Below are 8,927 nucleotides of genomic sequence, written 5' to 3'. Positions count from 1 at the left end.
AAGGACAGTGCTATGGGGTAAATGCTACCCGAGACCCACCCTAAAAAAGCCTATAACCAAACCTCCACAAAAGCAAGGAGAACTGCCAGTAAAGTAAAACAAAGGCAACATACATCATTGGTTCCTTACAGTGTATCATCCAAAATGTCTAGCCACACGTTCGATTTTTTTTTCAACAGACAAAATATGACTCTAAATTGACAAAAAAGCAATCGATACAAAGAGACCCCAAGATGGTCCAGATTTTAGAATTAACAGACAAGAATTTTAAAGCTGCTGTTAAAAATGTATTTAAAGATGTAAGGAAAATACGGTTTGAATAAGAGAACAGAGTAAGTCTTATCAGAGAAATGAAAACAATAGAGGAGAACCAAAGGAAAATTCTAGAAATTATCAGTAAAGTATCTGAAATGAAACAATTCATTCAAAGAGCTTAAAAACAAACTGCAGTTAGCAAAAGACAGGATCAGGGAGTTTGGGGGCAGACTCCTAGAATTATCTAATCTGAAAAACAGAGAAAAACACCAAAAAACAATTAAAGGCCTCAGTAACTCGTGAAATAATACAAAGCTCTCAAACATACATGTAATTGGATCTCCAGAGGCAAGGAGAAAGAGAAAATGGGACAGAAAGATTTTTTTGAAGACATAATGTTCAAACTTTATTAAATTTGGTGAAAAACAACAGCCTATATATCCAAGAGCTCAGCAAAACCCAGCAGGCTAATTACAACGAAAACCGCATTCAAGCACATCATAGTCAAATAGCTAAAAATCAAAGATAGAAATTCTTAAAAGCAGCTGGTGAATAATGATCTATTGCACACAAAAGAATAGTAACATGATACGAGGTCAATTTATTTATTTATTTTTAAGTAGGTTCCATGCCCAGCATGGAGCCCAACATGGGACTCAAACTCACGACCCTGAGATCAAGACCTGAATTGAGATCAAGAGTCAGACGCTCAACCGACTGCGCCACCCCAATATAAGGCCAATTTATAGTAAAACTAAATGTATTCCTACATACTAAGAACAAAAAAGTATAAAGATAAATTTTATACATAACTTCGTTCAATACGCATAAAACACTTGGGGATCAACTTTCCAAAATACGTACTAGAACCGTATGCTGAAAATTATACAACATTTCTGAGAGTAAAGAAAGTTGAAATAAATGGGCAGGTATGCCATACTCATGATGGGACGACTTACGTTTGTAAACGTGTTGCTTCTCCCCAAATCGATCTGCAGATGCAATGCAATTTTAGTCAAAAGCTCAACAAAATTCTTTGAGTAATGGACAAGCTTATGTTAACAATATGAAAATACAAAGAACTTAAAATAGCCACAGCAATTTTCAAAGGGAAAGCAAAGCTGGAAACTTTAGAGGACTTCATGTCAAAACATGAAGGTCTGGTAATCGGGACAGTGTGATACTGGTGAAAACATATTCAACTAATATCGATGGAATAGAACCCCGAAATAGATTTATTTATGCATACTCCACTGAGTCTTAACAATGGTCTCAAAGTAATTCAATTGAACTGGATCCATTAGATGTACAAATGGGGGAAAAAATAAATCTTTACTTCATACCATATACACAAATTAACTTGAAATGGATCATATACCTGAAACATAAAAGCGAAAGTTATAACATTTCTAGAAAAATATATAAAAGAAAATGTTTGTGACCTTGATTTCTTAGGACAAAACCACACTCCTCATAATAGAAACAAAAAAAAATGCTAAGCCAGACTTCATGGAAAATAAGATTTCAAGTCCCAGCAGCGGACGGGCAAAGAGAGAGGGAAACACAGAAACCGAAGCAGGCTCCAGGCTCCGAGCTGTCAGCACAGAGCCCGTCGCGGGGCTCGAACTCACGAACCGCGAGATCACGACCTGGGCCCAAGTCTGACGCTCAGCCGACTGAGCCACCCAGGAGCCTCATAACAGTTTTATTTAGAATATCTAACACCTTGAAACAACGCAAAGGTTGATCAACAGAGAATAGATACATTGTCGTAGATTCTATAAAGAAATGTAAATTAGAAAGTAATAAAAAATGGGCAATAATTAAAAATGAACAGAAATTAAACACGAAGATTTCTGATACATGCGATAGCATGGATGAATTTCCAGACTCCAGATTAAATAAAATAATACTGTATTATTTCACATATATAAAGCTCTAGAAAAGGGTTAACTATTTTACAATGATAAAAACAGATCAGTGGCAGCCGGAAGGTCGGGGTTTCCATGAAGATTTTGACTTCAAAGGGGTAGGAGGGAACTTTCTGGGACGTTCCATTTTATATCTCACTAGGAGCAATGTTCCTCAAGGGTACGTATTTGTCAAAAGTACTGAACCCTGGGGCGCCTGGGTGGCGCAGTCGGTTAAGCGTCCGACTTCAGCCAGGTCACGATCTCTCGGTCCGGGAGTTCGAGCCCCGCGTCAGGCTCTGGGCTGATGGCTCGGAGCCTGGAACCTGTTTCCGATTCTGTGTCTCCCTCTCTGTCTGCCCCTCCCCCGTTCATGCTCTGTCTCTCTCTGTCCCAAAAATAAATAAAAACGTTGAAAAAAAAAATTAAAAAAAAAAAGTACTGAACCCTATACTTGAAATGGGTACATTTCACTTGATGTAAATTTTACCTCAATAACGTGGATTTAAGAAAGAAAAAGCATTCTAACTTTGAGCCATAGGTGTACTCTCCTCTCTCGTCCCTGGAGCAGCATGGACACATTTTTAGGCTGAAAAGTGATAGTTGTATTTGTAAACAAATGTCCCCTTTTACCCCGAGAAAACTAAGAAAAGAACAGGGTGGGGTAATACAGATTTGAAGAGGGAATTTAAGCATTCCAGGCAAGAGCACTGACCTGGAAAGGGTTACACCTGTGCATAGTCCATTAAGAAGATAATCTGAGGGTGTGGACAGGTAGGAGACAATTAGGAGGAAGTAGCTAGCACTGATTCAGAGGCTTTGCCACGAGAGGCCTTGGAGATGGAGTCTGGCGCCCCTTCACCAAATGCGTGCTCAAGCACTGGCCCTGAGGCCAGCCGGATTTGTGTGAACCCTTTCAAGAGGTTCCTGAAGTGCAAGAATCCCTTCACGCCTTCGGAGGAGTCCATGCCTCAAGGAGAGAGGTAAATAAGGCTGGATTTGCTGACTCCGAGCTGGAGGAGAATCCCACTGAGATCCCGGACCGAGTGAGGAGAGAGGGCTGCTACCTGAACATGATGTTCAGAAGGAAAACTTGCAGAATTTTTTCCCCTCTTGACCGATGACTCTTGCTTTGACCCGGTGTCAGTTACAAACCTTCCAGTTGAAGCGTCTCCCAGCCCCCCAAGATGAAGAGCCAATTACCCTGTGATTCTTTCCGCTTCCTGTCTTGTAAGTGACGCTGGCTCTTCCTTCCCAGATCTCGCTGCGCTCTCTCATAAGTTCCTTGTTCTCATAGCCTACGTGAGATGAAAAGAAAGACATTACAATCCTGTTGGCCACATAAAATTAGCTATTTCTTTCTAAGTCTCCAGGGATATTGGGAGGGGTACTGAAATATGCCAGGGAAGGGGGCTGAAATGCCTGGTTCAACTGAGGTTGGGCGATTTTCTGGCTTTCTATCGCACTCAAGCTCCCTGGCCCCTGTATAGGACTCTATATACAATCGACAATTTCACTGAATGAGTTCTTGCATTTTCTTTCTTGTGCAGCAACTAGGGATGATGTTTGACAGTATAGCGATAGGGGTAGTTAAACCACAGAAAAGAGCGTCCACTGGAGACTGGGTTCGGATCCCGACTCTGCCGCTCTGCCACTCATACTAGCTGGGCAACCGAAAATAGGTCAACTGATGTCTCTGAATCTCAGTTTTGTTATCTCTGATACGGGCATTGTGAGCTATTGTTATTTATTATGGGTTCTCACCCTTCTTGACTTCTTGGGAGCATTTTATCCTATTATCCTATTTTATCCCACCCTATCCAGTTCCTGAAATTCCGGACTCCCCTCCCTCAACTAAATCACTTACCGTGGCGCCTTGCACATCGTAAGCCTTCAGCCGATGGTGCTTATTACTAAATCTTAGTGTCATTACGTTGGATTTCTGAACATGTGGTACAAAACAGACATTAGGATATTAGTGGCTTAGAGACACCTCACGCGACCATGTTTTGCCAAATGAGAATGTGGAAATCTCAAGTATTTCTTTGAGGACTGGGTCAAAGACCCTGAGTCTTAACTCAGAATCTAGGGCCAAAAGTAGATTTCGTCTGAGCCTGGACTGCATAACTCTGAGCTTTAATGAATGGTCAGCAAGAGAAGGGTTCTATCCCTTGCCTTTTATCTCAAATCGAATTTCCATGTTAATCCCTGTTGATCTCTCTCACTGTGACTCACTCATGTTTTCTGACATCTTATTCTTTGCCTCACCTAATCATGTCTTGACCTGCTCCTTTGCCTTCAAGGATATCCTTCCACACCTTATTTTTGGCATCTGTCTTCTTCCCCAGCAACAGATACAACTCCCTTTACATCAAATTGTATTTTTCATCCCTTCTAAACTGCTCTTATCTAACGGCTTTCCTGCCCGGGTCTCACTCTGCCCAGTTCAGGTCTCCTGTGGATTCTGGATCATGCTAAGTGCTGGAGAGATTATGGCAGACGAAATGTCTAAGGAAGTCCTTGTCCACAAAACGTTTACAGTTTCTTTAGGGAAATGGGACAAACTTGAAAGATGGATTCCACAGACAAGAAGTGATTCGGCACCCTCCGTCTACAGGCTACTTTATGGGGCCCCGGAGATACACAGTAGTCTAGAAGCTCTGGTTGCCTAGTCTCCTGGGGAGGAGACAGAAGAACGGACACAGGAAGGAAAGCAAAGCATCATCACCTACATAATGTCGAATATAGAGCCATATTAAAATGACCCAGAGCGCAGGAACAATCACCAAGGGTAGACTGATCAGGGAATACTTCCTGGAGGAAGTGGAGCCTCATTTGAACTTGAAAGAGGGTATAGTTTAGGGAAATGGCCAAGAGGAGGAGGGCCTGTTGGGCATTCCAGACTGGAGAGCAGTGTGAACAAAGGTGTGGTGTCAGGAATATTGTAGGTAGTTTGGAGACAATGAATGCTCTGTTGAGCGGCAGCTGAGAGGTAAGATTTTACATGGCTTTGAATGCATATCTAAAGAGCTTATCTTGGATCCTAGGGCTGTGTTTCACAGAGCCCGAGGGCTCTTCAGAAGAGATCTCACATTTAAAAACTCAGTTGGTGCAGGCGGGATAGAGGGAAACTAACCAGCAGATTTCAGCCATCCGTTTCCAGGTAAAAGTGATCCCATGTTTCCTGTTTGATATATTGAGGGATCGTGTAGGATTTTATTTTGCAGAAAGTCTTCCCCTGCTTAAAGAATGGAAAAACCCTTGTTGTAGATAATAAAAGTCATTAAAGGGTTTTGAGCATAGACTATTAGAATTAGGATCCCACATGAGTTTATATCTCATCCAGTATGTAACCAAAGCAGGAATCCTACTTAAACATCCCTGACATTGTTTCTTTAAAAATTATTCCTGTGACCGAAAAACTACAACTTTACGTGACTTTTCATCCCACTCTTGGATACCTCTAATTCAGGAGATCCTAACATGGAATCCACAAATCCCTTAGAGATACCATGAACTTTGATGGGCTATATATATATATATATATATATATATATATATACACACATATATATATACACACATATATATACATATATATATACATATATATACACATATATATACACATATATATATACACATATATATATATACACATATATATATACACACACATATATATATACACATATATATATCTTTATTTTCCCCAATTGCCACTTGAAATTGACCATTTCTTCTATTATGAATGTAGGCAACAAACCCTAGTAGTATGATTATCAATAACCAAAAAACTCAGATATGTTCAAACAACTTAAAATCATTGCAGATATCTTCAATTTTTTTAAGACTAAAAAATTGTATTTCCATATAATTCATCTCCTGCGAAATCTTACACATTTTATTTTCTGCACTTAAAAAACATTATTCTGGGGCGCCCGGATGACTCAGTCATTTTAGCATTCAACTTTATCTCGGCTCAGGTCATGATCTCACAGTCGTGAGTTCAAGCCTCACCTGGGGCTCCACGCTGAAAGCATGGAGCCTCCTTGGCATTCTCTCTCTCCCTCCCCACCCCTTCCCCCACCGCACACGCACGGGCACACTCTCTCTCTCAAAATAAGCTTTAAAAAAATTTCTTTAAACCATTATTCTAAGCGGAGTTCATAGGATTTGCCAGATTTCCAAAAGGGTCCAAGGCACAAGATAATGTTATGAAACTACGTTATGTTTATGAAGTTGTTTTCTGTTGATCCAGAATTATCTTCCTCTAATGTTTTCCCATTATCCCCACATTTCTCCTCTAGTGCTACATAGGATAAGACCAATGCTACTTCTACCTGACCGTCTATCAAATATTTGAAGACAGCTATCACATGTCAATAGGCTTTTCCTCTCAAGCTAATCATCCCACATTTCTTGTCTATCCCTCAGAAGATACGATAGTGCGTCCCTTCGTCACTCCGACCTGTTTCCACAGCATGCTCCACGTGACCCATCTCCTTCGCGTGGTTGTACCCGAGCAAACATCTAGACAGGCAAGTTGTAAAGGCAGGACTTGGAATCTGTCTCAATCGTCTCAGTACTTCCTGTTCCCCCAAGTTATCATAACGTGAGCCCACGGACGGAGATATAACCACATGTGGCCATTGACTCTTCTCCCGTGTGAACACCCCGGGACCCAAACAAAGTGAATCCATTTAAGGCAGTATACTAAAGTGGTTAAATGGGGCTATGGCACTTCCGCTTTTATAGCCTGTATTAGCTGGGTGACTTTGGGGAAATCGTTTGATCTCTGAAATTCTATTTTCTCGGCTGTAACATGAATAAAATCACAGTCCTTATTTCATAAATTGTGCATTAATTAAATGAGGTCATGCATGCAAAGTGCTTAGCACGGTGTCGTATCTGCTCCCTAATGTCAGTCAAAATAAGATAAGCATTACCCTCTTCCTTATCTCGTAATCCCCATCCATCCCGGTTTCACTCCCTTTTTCTGGATCCATAATTTAAATGTGTTCCCCACCCACTCTCGCTTTTCTCATTGCCTGGCTCGGCCAAGACCCACCTCCTCCTTAGAGGCTCACTCTCTCTTGAATTCCTACAGGAATTTTAAAGAAATAAGCCACTCAGACTGCAAGTGATTTCTAAGGTTTCTGTGGAAATGTGCTCCCGGCAGTTTAGTTTTAAGAGGTGAGGGCTATATCCCAAATAATTAACTTCCTCTTATCTTGTCAGTGTGAAATCACCCTTTTAAACCTATCTAATGAACCTAGGGGTGCCTGGGTGGCTCAGTCTGTTAAGCGTCGGGTTCTTGGCTTTAGCTCAGGTCATGATGTCACAGTTCATGAGTTCGAGCCCCGCATCCGTCTCTGCACTGACAGTTTGGAATCTGCTTAGGATTCTCTCTCTCCCTCTCTCTCTCTCTCTCTCTCTCTCTCTCTCTCTCTCTCTCTGCCCTGCCAACATTCTCTCTCTCTTTCTTTCTCTCTCTTTCTCAAAATAAATAAATAGCCTTTAGAACAAAATAAATAAAAACAAATCTACTTATTGAACGTGTTTATCAGTCTATCTCTCCCCTCCTCGCCATAGAAAGAGTCCTAAGAGAGTTATGAGAAGGACAATAGAAAATGAGGTAGGGGGCGCCTGGGTGGCGCAGTCGGTTAAGCGTCCGACTTCAGCCAGGTCACGATCTCGCGGTCCGGGAGTTCGAGCCCCGCGTCAGGCTCTGGGCTGATGGCTCGGAGCCTGGAGCCTGTTTCTGATTCTGTGTCTCCCTCTCTCTCTGCCCCTCCCCCGTTCATGCTCTGTCTCTCTCTGTCCCAAAACTAAATAAAAAAAAAAAAAAAAAAAAAAAAAAAAACGTTGAAAATGAGGTAGGAGGAGAAAGTCCTTGAGAAACATGAAATGGGGATTGGGGCGCCTGGGTGGCTCAGTTGGTTAAGCATCCATCGTTAGCTCAGGTCAGCTATGCTGACAGCTCACAGCCTGAAGCCTGCTTCAGATTCTGTGTCTCCCTCTCTCTCTGTTCCTCCGCCTCTCTCTCTCTCTCTCTCTCTCTCTCTCTCTCCGTTCCTCCACCTCTCTCTCTCTCTCTCTCTCTCTCTCTCTCTCCCTCAAAAATAAATAAACATTAAAAAACTATATAAAAAAGGAAATATGAAATAGAGAAAGTAAGATAAACTACCCCAAAATATTTTCAGCCTATATCATTTCAGGGTAACAAGTTTCGGAAATTTGAATTCCACCGTACAAAATACTACACCATTTCCTTTGCCGAAAACTTCCTTTAGACTTAATCACATGTTCTCCTAGTATAAGGTCCCAGGGTCTGCATGGAAATCCGGTAACCCATGGGGTCATCCTCACCTGGCTTTGGTTATTCCCACATACAGGGTTTCCTCTTCCAGATAGAACCATCAAGATTGTTTTATCCTCTCTTAGATTGTGGATCTTCTGCAATGCCTGACACAGTGCCAAGGGCATCCTCTCTGTTCACGAAGCTTTGAGTAGCCGCTATAATCGGTCAACCAAGAATTGAACGTCCCCTCTGGGCTAAGGCTTGGTTAGGTGTTGACGTGAGGGTAAGACAGTCTCTAACCCACCCCCCAAATGCTTCCAGCTTCATTAGGGAAAGAAATAAGGCAAATAAAATATAAAGACTGAATATGATATGTATCCGAGGCAGTTTCCTTTCCAACCTGAGTTATCTTTCTGTGGGTTTTCTCTTCAAGTCCTAAACGTAAGTCAAATTCTAAT

At 41.6% G+C, this 8,927-nt stretch overlaps 1 long non-coding RNA gene across 1 annotated transcript; it reads left to right on the top strand.

Annotated features, from left to right (window-relative positions):
* Positions 1 to 2,962: 2,962 nt before the first annotated feature.
* Positions 2,963 to 7,058, top strand: LOC109496382. The gene is made up of 3 exons (XR_002152360.2): positions 2,963 to 3,148; positions 5,213 to 5,328; positions 6,476 to 7,058. It is a non-coding gene; the product is annotated as an uncharacterized LOC109496382 (long non-coding RNA).
* The last annotated feature ends 1,869 nt before the right edge of the window (positions 7,059 to 8,927 follow it).

The sequence above is a fragment of the Felis catus genome, chromosome X (genome assembly GCF_018350175.1).
Source record: "Felis catus isolate Fca126 chromosome X, F.catus_Fca126_mat1.0, whole genome shotgun sequence".
NCBI classification, from domain to species: Eukaryota; Metazoa; Chordata; class Mammalia; order Carnivora; family Felidae; genus Felis; species Felis catus.
Note: the sequence above shows the minus strand (reverse complement) of the source record. Positions and strands in the feature narration are given on the sequence as shown.